The following is a 10,928-nucleotide window of genomic DNA, read 5'->3' on the forward strand; positions in this document are numbered from 1 at the left end:
CGATTTTCCTCAAAAGGCCTCACATCATTAAGAGTATCCAACTCTTTATAAATAGCTCTCTTTTCTTTTCAGCTATTAATGTGGTACTTTGTTCGCACATCCAACAATCTCCCCCTCGAACTAAGTTCCACGTGGCTCACTATCATACCATGGGCCAGAGATTCAACATGTTTGTGTGTCACCCACATTGTCAGAGTATTTACGGTCACCGAAGCCCAAAGGCTGTGAATGCATCTTCAAAGCTATGGGTAAAGGTCGTAAACCAGCCCATAGACGGGCAAAGGCACTAAGCCGGGCCTCACGCCACACTCTGCCATCTTCATACCCATCCCGCCAAACCATTGGCTCTGATATCAGTTGTTGGGCTAAACGGTCCAAAGATACTCTTAACATGATGTGATATTGTCCGCTTTTGGCCAAGTCCGCATGGTTTTCCCCAAAAGGCCTCACATCATTAAGAGTATCCAACTCCTTATAAGTAACTTATTCTTCTTTTCAGCTACCAATGTGGTACTTTGTTAGCACACCCAACAACTGGAATATTTCCAGTTACATTGTTTCTGTGAATGCTAAGGAACTGCAAATTAGGAAGAGTAATACCAAGCAATGGAGGCAAATTCCCTTCTATATGATTTGTTCCAACATCAATGGCCACCATAGAAGATTGATTGAAAAGACAAGGAGGCAGGGTTCCACTCAAATTGTTCTCATTCACAACAAAGTACTTTAAGTTTGGCAATTGGCATAATTCATCAGGTATTTTCCCTACCAAACTATTCTTGCTTGCCAAAAAGGTATCAAGTAAAGAAAGATTACCAAGAGAAGGCGGAATGCCTCCTGTAAAGTAGTTAGAAACAAGAAAAAGTTCTTGGAGTTTCAACAAGGTGCCTAATTCTGCTGGAATTTCGCCTACCATCATATTATATGAAAGAGCAACAGAAAAAAGGTTGATGCAACCAGAAATGTTTGAAGGAATATGACCACTGAATGAGTTATTGTCAAGGCGTAAAACCTATAACCGACCTAAGTAGCCAAGCTCTGATGGGATTTCACCAGAAAAGCTATTATTTTGGAGCTTAAGGACATGAAGAAAGCTCAGATTGCCAATGCTTGGTGACAAAGAACCAATCAGTTTCAGAGAACTAAGATCTAAAATTGTGGCTCTACGGTGACAGAGACCACATGAGACACCAGGCCCGTCACAGAAATGTTTGGTTTCGTTCCAGGAGTCCATGATCCTCAAAGGATCATCAATGATCATATTCTTCATTTCGACGACGACATTCTAATACGTTTCATTGCCCCTTGAAGCGAGAGCATAGGGTAGCAAAGAAAAGGTCAGTAAAGATACCACAACAGTATACTCCATTGTATAGAAGTGAGAATAACTGGACTGAAAATTCTTTGTATGACTTGGGAGAATCATTTTAGATGTTGATGGAAAGTAAGAAGCCAAGAGCAAAGTTGATAGCAAAAGGTACTGGTCTACTACTCTTTAACTTATCCCAATTAATTGTTTGCATGATATTTCATGACACTAGTTTCTAGACATTTGCGTTACACGTGTATCCTATGCCAATCAGTACAAACTTTTTAGATGATATAAATATATTAAAATATGCTTGCAATGAGTTACGTTAAATTTGAAGGGGGAAATTACAAGCTCAAATTGATGAATGGTGAGCTATTCAACCATAAGTTGATTAGATATCATTTAACAACTAAATTTAGTTACATAAATACAATTGTCATACCAAATATTCAACTTGATAATTATCTTGCTTTTTTTATGTTTGAAGAACATATAGTCTACATGTGAATGTAAGCAACGCCGGCTACAATTGCAAATATTTCACGTATAAAAGATCAGTCAGCAACGTCGACTATAATTGCAAATATTTCACGTATAAAAGATTAGTCTTGTATTTAAGAAATTGTAGCCTCCTTCCCTTCATAGTTGTCCACATATCAAGAAGTAGTTGTAACTGTACAGAAAAAAGTCGTATTCATGTCATATTTGCTTGTACATAAACTCTTTGTCTGATCCAAAATTATGACTCCTTTCATTTGTAAATTTGACAAAAGAATATTAATCACAACATATAGATAAATAATTATATAACGAAATAATATAACACGATAATCCTATTTCGAATCGAACAACAATCTAACAACATTAGCACTCAGTACAAACTTTGTAAACCAGAAGATAAAAAAATAAAGTATCCAAACAATTTTTAAAAGTTCTATAACAGTTTTGCTTGGTAAAAATATGCATAAACAAGAGTAGAGTTTCAGGAACACTCGTGATTAAGTAACAAAGAAAAATAAACTTACCTGATAAAACTATAACTTTTCTTTACTGTTGCTTCTAATGGTGATGATTATACATTTTACTGTCTTGTAGATCCTTTATAAAAGCTCAAAACAATCAGAATTTACTTGCTAATCTTGATCTTTTTCTTGGACAAATAAAGATAATTAATTAGAAATTTATTTTGAGAACATAATGGTTTTTGAAACGGCTGAATCACCACAAGTTCATCAAACACGTTCACTTAGCCATAATTTGGCACTTAATAGGATCCCATTAAATGTCTTAACTCCATTTTCCAATTCATTTGCAGGTAACACGTTCACTGAGCCATAATTTGGCACTTAATAGGATCCCATTAACTGTCTTGACTCCATTTTTCAATTCATTTGCAGGTTTAAGGACTTGGTTGTCATAAAAAAAAAAATATCTTCAATGCACACATTTACTGTAATGGCCATCTTCATTGCCCAATTCACACGTCAACAGTAAGTGTGCACGTTAAGAAGTTTAAATTACTCATAATGAATAATGAAAGCACATTTTAAAGATTGATATTAACCGTGTATATCTACACTAGATGGTGGAAGCTGAAAGTAATCCTAAATCTATATATAATATAAAGCTAGGCATAGACAAGGTGATGTGGCACCTCTCTATGGCTAGCAATTGTATTTATCTTTTTTCTCCTTTTTTGCCTTTTTTTCCCCTTCTTTTTATGATTTAAAAGCAATACTAAAAGAAGAAGATAAAAGGAAGAAAACAGACCTTTAATTTGCAGTTATGACATTTTTAATTGCTGGAGTTATAACATTGTAATTGATTAAGAATTAAAAGGGAAAGAAAAAACTGCTTGAACGTGTATGTGAGGAGAGCAAGAGTTATCTCTTCTGTATATACATACAAGATCAATCTGACGGGCAATGATATTTAAAATCAAGTAAAGAATCACAAAGCACTCCAAAAAATATGAGTAGCTAAAAGTTATACATGGTCTATTGTGGATGTGTTCATTCTCTTCGAACGGGTGGAGTAGAAAGGAACGTTACCAAGTGGCTAATAAGCAAGGAATTTGCACCAAGTCACCATCCGAGATAGATGAACAATACAAACTATGTATGTTGCCTTTCAAAATTATGTCTTTTTCGTTCTTCGCTTTTTTTTCTTTTCTTTTTTATATAGAGAGAATGTATGCAGTGGCCATTCTAAAATGGTAACAAAACTAATAAACGGAAAAAAAAAATTATTTATGGAACTTTATAGGAAATTAGGATGACAATTGAAAAGATTTGCCTCCGTAATTTAAACAGAATTAATGAGAGGGAATAAAAAAAGGGAACAAACAGACATAAAAGGAAAAAAGTATAGAGAGGAATATTTTACAGAAAGAAGAAGAGCAAAGAAAGTATACGGAATAGGAGTAAGCCAGATGCGACAAATTAATTTCGTCATTGACGTGTTCCGCTATTTGGAATTCAAAATTTACTTTCCTTTAATTTTGGCTCTTCTTTCACTTTTATTTATTTTTCTTTTCTGTGAATAATGTAAATGGAATTCTCAGACAATAAAAATTATAATACTTGCCATTCTCTTGCCATCTGATGTTAATTATTTAATAATTAGTATTAAGTTCATGAAATATAGAAAATGTTTAGTAGTATTACTTCTCGGTTTTATTGTTTAAAAATGATCTACAAAAGAAAGGAAAGAAATAAATGGAATTAAAAAAAAAAAAAAGGAAATGGTGTAAGTACTAGAAATTAGGGAATTTGATTCCATCGAACACGGAACACATATACTAACTAGGGAATTTGACTGCGCTTCACGCAGCAGTAATAGATCTCATTAAACTTCAAAAAATAAAAAAATTCAAATATTATTAATAAACAATATATAAATTCATATACATGCTTAAAAATTTGATTAAAAAAAAAATCTAATGTTATTTAACTCCTAGTGGTATATGTGTGTGTGTTGGGTTAAATTTTTTGCTTTGAGTTATAAATAAAAAGTATATAAGATTTGGCGTTATCATGCACATATCTCAAGAAAATTGAATGGGTAATTCGAAAAATAACTCTCGATGTATTTTTTCTTCTTTATGTTCTCATAACATTTATTTTCAGATATAACACTTTTCTTAATATCAATTGATCTCTTTTATAATAACCAAACATTGGATTTTCTATTTTCCTATCCATAGTAAGTAAAAAATCTTCATGCTTGACATATATCATGCTCGTTCTAAAGAATGAAATTCTTCAAATAAATCATAAGCACCTAACATAAAACAAAGAGAAGCTCAGTTTTTTGAGTCTTTTTTCTTCAAATAAATAGAAAATGCAAATACAGAATCCTAAAATAAAAACTGAAAAGCTTAGAAATCAAAACTCAATTGCACAACAGAAAAAGCTCATAGGTCTCCCTCGATCAAATTAGATAGTTGTGCGATAGACACACATGTGTTTCTAAGTATTGATTATCATAGATTATCTAGAGTTGCTATGAATTTTAACTTTGGTATAGTATAATTCAAGTAATTTAGATTTTGTTATATTTTGCTCCTCAACATCATACAACATCATATGTCAGTTCTGAAAAATCTCTAATATGACAGCCTTTTTATTCTTGCAAACACAATCCGCTCACATGCAATCAGAATGGTGTTCCAACAAAAAATTGTATATTTCAATCAAGTTCAATATTTTAACAAACAGAAATCAATCAAATACTTCAAACCCTGATAATACATCACAAAAATACTAAAAAGAAAAATACTTAAAATCTCTACTTGAAATTTTTGTTATCGTTTGCCACCAGATTGTGACTGCGAATGATACCCTTAACTCAATAAAGTACACTATCACTAAAAGGGCTAAAGAAAATCATCAGAAATAAAAAAAAAAATCCATAAGAAAAAGAAAAACCAAATCACCACAGAAATATGACACCCACATTTCAAACTATCTAAATATACAAATAGGAATCATAGTTCAATATATAATTCAATTGAGAAAATATCTAAAAGAAAAGAGACGGAGGACTTGCCTGGCTCAAGCAGTTAATCGTCCGGCAATTGCATTTTTGTCATTCTAAATAAATGGTCTCCAATGAACTTGAAGACAAATATATAACACTTTCAATTGAACTTTAAAGCAAATAAATTCCCTTCAATTGTTAAAACGTATAGTATGAGTGGTGACAATGCAATTATTAGAGGTTGCACGTAAAATTTAAACAAATGAATGCCACTTTAATTGTTACTAAAGAACATGACTTTTGAGCTTCTTGAAACAAAACTAATAGAGGAAAAAAGAAAATATATGAGAAAAATATAAATATATAAAAGCTAAATTTAAGCTGGAGCAAAAGAGAATTTAATGCATATGAGTTTTGTTCGTACACTTAAATGCCATTTCATTCCTCCATACTATTGAGTTATGCACCGTTTCAATCATCTTTGGAATGAAATAAACTGAAGCAGATTTAATACTATAATTAAGAGATTTGAATGGTTATTTTTTGAGTTTTCTTACTTAGCATATAAATGAGAAAAATTGGGGAAAGTGTCAAAAAAAGGAGAAAAAAGATAATTGTGTTTCTTGGCCAAAGAGAGGTGTCACATCACTTTTTCTATTCCTAGCTTTATTATATATATTGATTGTTTATTAATTTTTTTAAATTATTTTTTTACTTTTTTCATGTCTTTTTTTTTTCCTTGTCCTTTTCTTATAAATTTTATTTGAGGGAATGTAAATTATGTTAATATTAACTTAATTGTGCGTAGTTCACGTAAAAAAATAAAATACTAAAAAGAACGCTTTAGAGGAAGAAAAACAAAAAAGTGGGTGACATCTTAGGTTTGCGTTCTTAATATTCTTCATTAGTATTTTCTATAAATCTTTTTGATAATTTTTTTTTGTCTTACATATTCAAAAATAAATGGAGTATATGATTTTAAGAGCTGTTTCATATTTACCTAGATGTTTCAATCTATAGTTTTTTAATATGATAAGAATTTTATAATGGAAGTTCTTTTCATAGATCCTTCTAACGAGAAAGGTATTGCACGGAAGCCTCCTCAAAGCCATTTCATTATTTTAGTAATGTTGTTCCTTCCTCCATTGCTCTATATTTTTGTTGTGTAATTTTTCTCTCTTTCTAATTCTAAGGATTAAATCTTCCGCTATTATAACAAAAGATATATCTTCTTTCTTCAAAGAATTTTATATAGATTATTAAAGGAACTATGAAAAGATATATAGTAGAATCAATATGACATTAATATCCAATCAAAAATTGATACGTTTTTTCATAGCCGCGAGCTGATATCAATAAGTGATCATAGTTTATAAGCCAAGATAAGGTACTTATCTTTTTTTTTCTCATTGATCTTAGTTTTTTCTTCATTTTTGGGTCATCTCCCCTCTTCCAAATAATTTATTTATAATGGTAATAGAGGTAACAATAAAGAGTTGTGAAGGACAATGAAGAGTCATATTGAATGAGGGTAACAAAGAGTCATATTATTTTTCAGAAGGTTTAAAGAGAATACCTAATGTATTGTACTCCATAGCATGGTTATGTATGGAGAACACAAAGTCTTGCCAACATTCTGAGCTAATTTTTTTTCTCCTCCCCATCCTATATTGATTTATCATGTTCTTTTTCTCAATGAAATCACATTATAATTAACAATTCTATTATAATTGTTCAAACTTCTTTTCAATTTTTAGAAATTAAAAAAATTGCTTAATATGTACAAAATGACTTTCAATTGATTAACTCATTTATAGAAGTTTGAAATATTACAGCTTATAACATATACAGTACTTGAAGTATGTAAATTGCACCATAAAAATTGAAAATCACTTACAATATTTACATTCGTTATTGATCAACTTATATAATTACTTTTGTAAGTAGATATATAAAATCTTTTTTACCATAATTAAATTTATAAAATTATTATTTCTTAAATTTAGCAAAGTGTCTTCGACCGCACAAAGCGCGGGCTAATTCACTAGTTTAATAGATTACACTAAATGGCATTAACCTACCTGAAACATCTTTATAAGATTTTCTAATCAAAACAATCGGTTCATATTTTACATATAATACGTGCTATACAATTTATTATACATTGAAATGTAAGTTTACACTTTAGTACAAAAATATTATATGAAGAGTTTTCAAGTGAAGGGTAAAATGGTCGTTCAACATTTGATGGGCTTTTTCGTAATTCAACTTTCGACATAGGAGCTTCCCACTTTTAGTATAACTAGTTTCTCGTCACGTGCATTGCACGTGTATCCCATGATAATAGTACAAACATTTTAAAATTATACAAGTAATATTGGAATATGTTTGACGAGATACACTATATTTGAACGGAGAGATCTACAAGCTCGAATTGATTAATTGTGAGTGTATTCGACCAACTTAGTTGTTGAACATAAAATGATTAGATATCGTTTGGACACCTAAAATTTGTTATGTAAATAAGATTGTCATAGCGAATACTTAACAATGTTCTTGCTTTTTTCTTTTAATGTTTCAACGACATATAATAGAAATTTATGGTAAAAGTTCTTTTGTTTATTGTTATTCCTGTCTTTTTCCCTCCACAAATTCCTTCTTGGCCGGCCAAGAGTGTTGAGCTCTGCTTTAGTATATAATCTCAATTAACTATTTATATAGAACTAAAAAAAAAGGAATTTTTTTAAAAAAAGTACCCACCTTTTCTTTTATATCAACTTATCTATCACATTTCTTTGTTTTGATAAAAAAAATTCGCATTTTATATCCCAAATAAAAGAAAAAATATTTTCCTTACCCAAAAGCCAAAGACATCTCTAACGTGGAAATGATAAGACGTGAAAGAAAAAGTGTAATTGGGAGTGTGGAGACTTCACAAAACAATATGCAGTATTCACACTATGATAACATTAAAAATCTCATAACTAAAATAATATAAGTTGTCATGTTTCACTAAGATAGATCTTAAATTAAACTCATATGTAAATTCTCAGATTATATCAATAGATTCGATAACCTCACATTTTGTTGCATTTAAAGAAAATCTTTCCACTTCTGCAACAAAATTAATAGGAATATATGATGGAAAGTAAACTTACAAGGAGGACATAAATCACAAGCTCTTTATCTTGAACACAAAAATACAACATAGTCATTAGTTTCTTTTATGAAGTAATGTAATCTATTGATGAAAGCATCGAGAGTAATCAAAAAAAAAAAAAAAAACCTTTAATCAAGAAATCTAAAGAAAAGGTAAAATTAAAAAGGGAAGAAAAGGATTACATGAATTTAAAACACTACATATTAAATTTTGAAAGTAGCGTTGAGTATATTCATTAATTTTTACCCTTCACACAAAGATACAATATAACCAAAAATCATAAAAAAACACCCAACAAAAGATGGGGAAAAAGGGAAGAAAACAGCAATATAATTAAATGGTAAACTACTAAAGATGGAAAATTTAAATGGGGTTTGAGTATATATCTGTAGACCTTCAAAATTCTTTGAGATATAATATACGATTTAGAGGACATACCTTGCATAGAAATATTTGGTGTAGATCAGTACTTGTGTACAGAATAAAAGGGTAAGATCTCAAAAAGTAAAGTGAAAGTTTTGAATCATGGAGTTCATTCTTAATTGTTGTTCACTTCAATATTGTTGTGAGTACATCCGATTGTTATAATTTTAGTGCAACCAATTATTTTTGCTGCTTCCGTTAAATTGGACTCCCAAAACGTACGCTCATTTACTTAGAATTCTAAGCATCATCACTAAATAACATTAGTTTAATTTGTCTTAATACACTGTATCTAGACTTTCTTGGGTTTTAACTTCTAAGTGGTCATTTACCTATTTGTATTCTTTTCAGTTTTCATAGGGAAAAAAACGCATGACTATACAATTAAGGTCGTGTAGGAATTAGATTTAATTATAGAGCAATGTTTGATTAAGGGCATGCTACTTAATACTATATTTATGATGAAGTGTTTTTACGGCTTTGTACATTAGTCTAATAGGAATAGTGTTTGATTGAAGAGTAAAAAGATCGTTTAACTTTCTATTGGCATTATGTAACTTTTCACTTAAGAGTTTTTTACTTTTAATAATATATAATGATATATGATATAATATGATTGACAATTTGGGTATATTATGGGAGATTACAAAATAGAGGAAGCGATTCTTCAATGTGTAGTGCCGTCAGTTCATGAATGTGATTAAAAAAAAATACATATACAGGCGACTTCGTGTATGTTTTTTTGTGAATCAGAGATGATCCACATATTTGTTTGAATGTTTTGTTACAGCTTTTTTTGAATGTTTTGTGAGCTTGTATTTGAACAAATGAAGACTGATTATCATTACTGTGTATTTGAACAAATGAATAGCTGATTATCATTAATGTGTATTTGAATAAATGATTTTGAATACTTTTGGGTATGTGCTCTTACACCTAGGTGTGTATTTGAACTAAGGAAGAACTGATTTTGATGTATCTGAACACTGGTTTTGTATGTTTTGTTACAACTAACTATGTATTTGAACAAATGAAAAACTGATTTTCATGAATTTGAACACTTTGGGTTATGTGTTGTTACACCTAGGTGTGTATTTGAACAAAGGAAGAACTGATTTTCATATATTTGAACACTTTTGGGTATGTCTTCATTACACCTAGGTGTGTATTTGAAAAAAGGAAGAACTGATTTTGATGTATCGAACACTGGTTTTGTATGTTTTTTTACAACTAACTGTGTATTTTGAACAAATGATGAACTGATTTTCATATATCTGAACACTGGTTTTATATGTTTTGTTACACCTATCTGTGTATTTTGAACAAATACAAAACTGATTTTCATGTATGTGACCACTGGTTTGTATGTTTTGTTATATCTAATTGTATTTTCACAAAGATTTGTTACACCTTTTTGGTATGTTTTGTTACACCTAACTACATACACCTAATTTGTATGAATAATACGCATATATTCAAATCTTTGTGTCATAATTTGTATATATTTTGTATGTGTTGATTTTATCCATTGTTAGTTGTTTTCTAGAATAATCCCATATTTTATTTGATAATCTATTTCGAGGAAGTTAACAAGCATATTGAATTCGGTTGCAGGAAAATGTCGTCTATATCTTCGTTAATTAGACACTGTGGTACTTGGAATAATGAGAACCGTTATGTGAATTTCAAAATCGATGCTGTTGTTTTCAAGGAGTATTCAACATATATGGATTTGTTACGGACAATTGCAACACAGCTGAAGTTAGACACGTCCAGAACAGAAATATACATCAAATACATGGTGGATGGTAGTGATATGCCGATGGAAATACACAATGATATGGGTGTCAGAGTTTACGTGGATTTGAAGAAAGAGAATAAACAGTTAGCAATGTATCCTTTGTGCATAACTATTAATGATAAACGCCTTGACAACCTTGTTTATCGATGAAAGTTGTATTCAAGGGAGATTTTTGCAACTTGGATACACAAGTCGGTTCGATTACTATGAAAACGGGCGGGTGTGTAGACTTTGCGTCTTCAAGTTATATC

The sequence above is a fragment of the Lycium ferocissimum genome, chromosome 4 (assembly GCF_029784015.1).
Source record: "Lycium ferocissimum isolate CSIRO_LF1 chromosome 4, AGI_CSIRO_Lferr_CH_V1, whole genome shotgun sequence".
Taxonomy (NCBI): Eukaryota; Viridiplantae; Streptophyta; class Magnoliopsida; order Solanales; family Solanaceae; genus Lycium; species Lycium ferocissimum.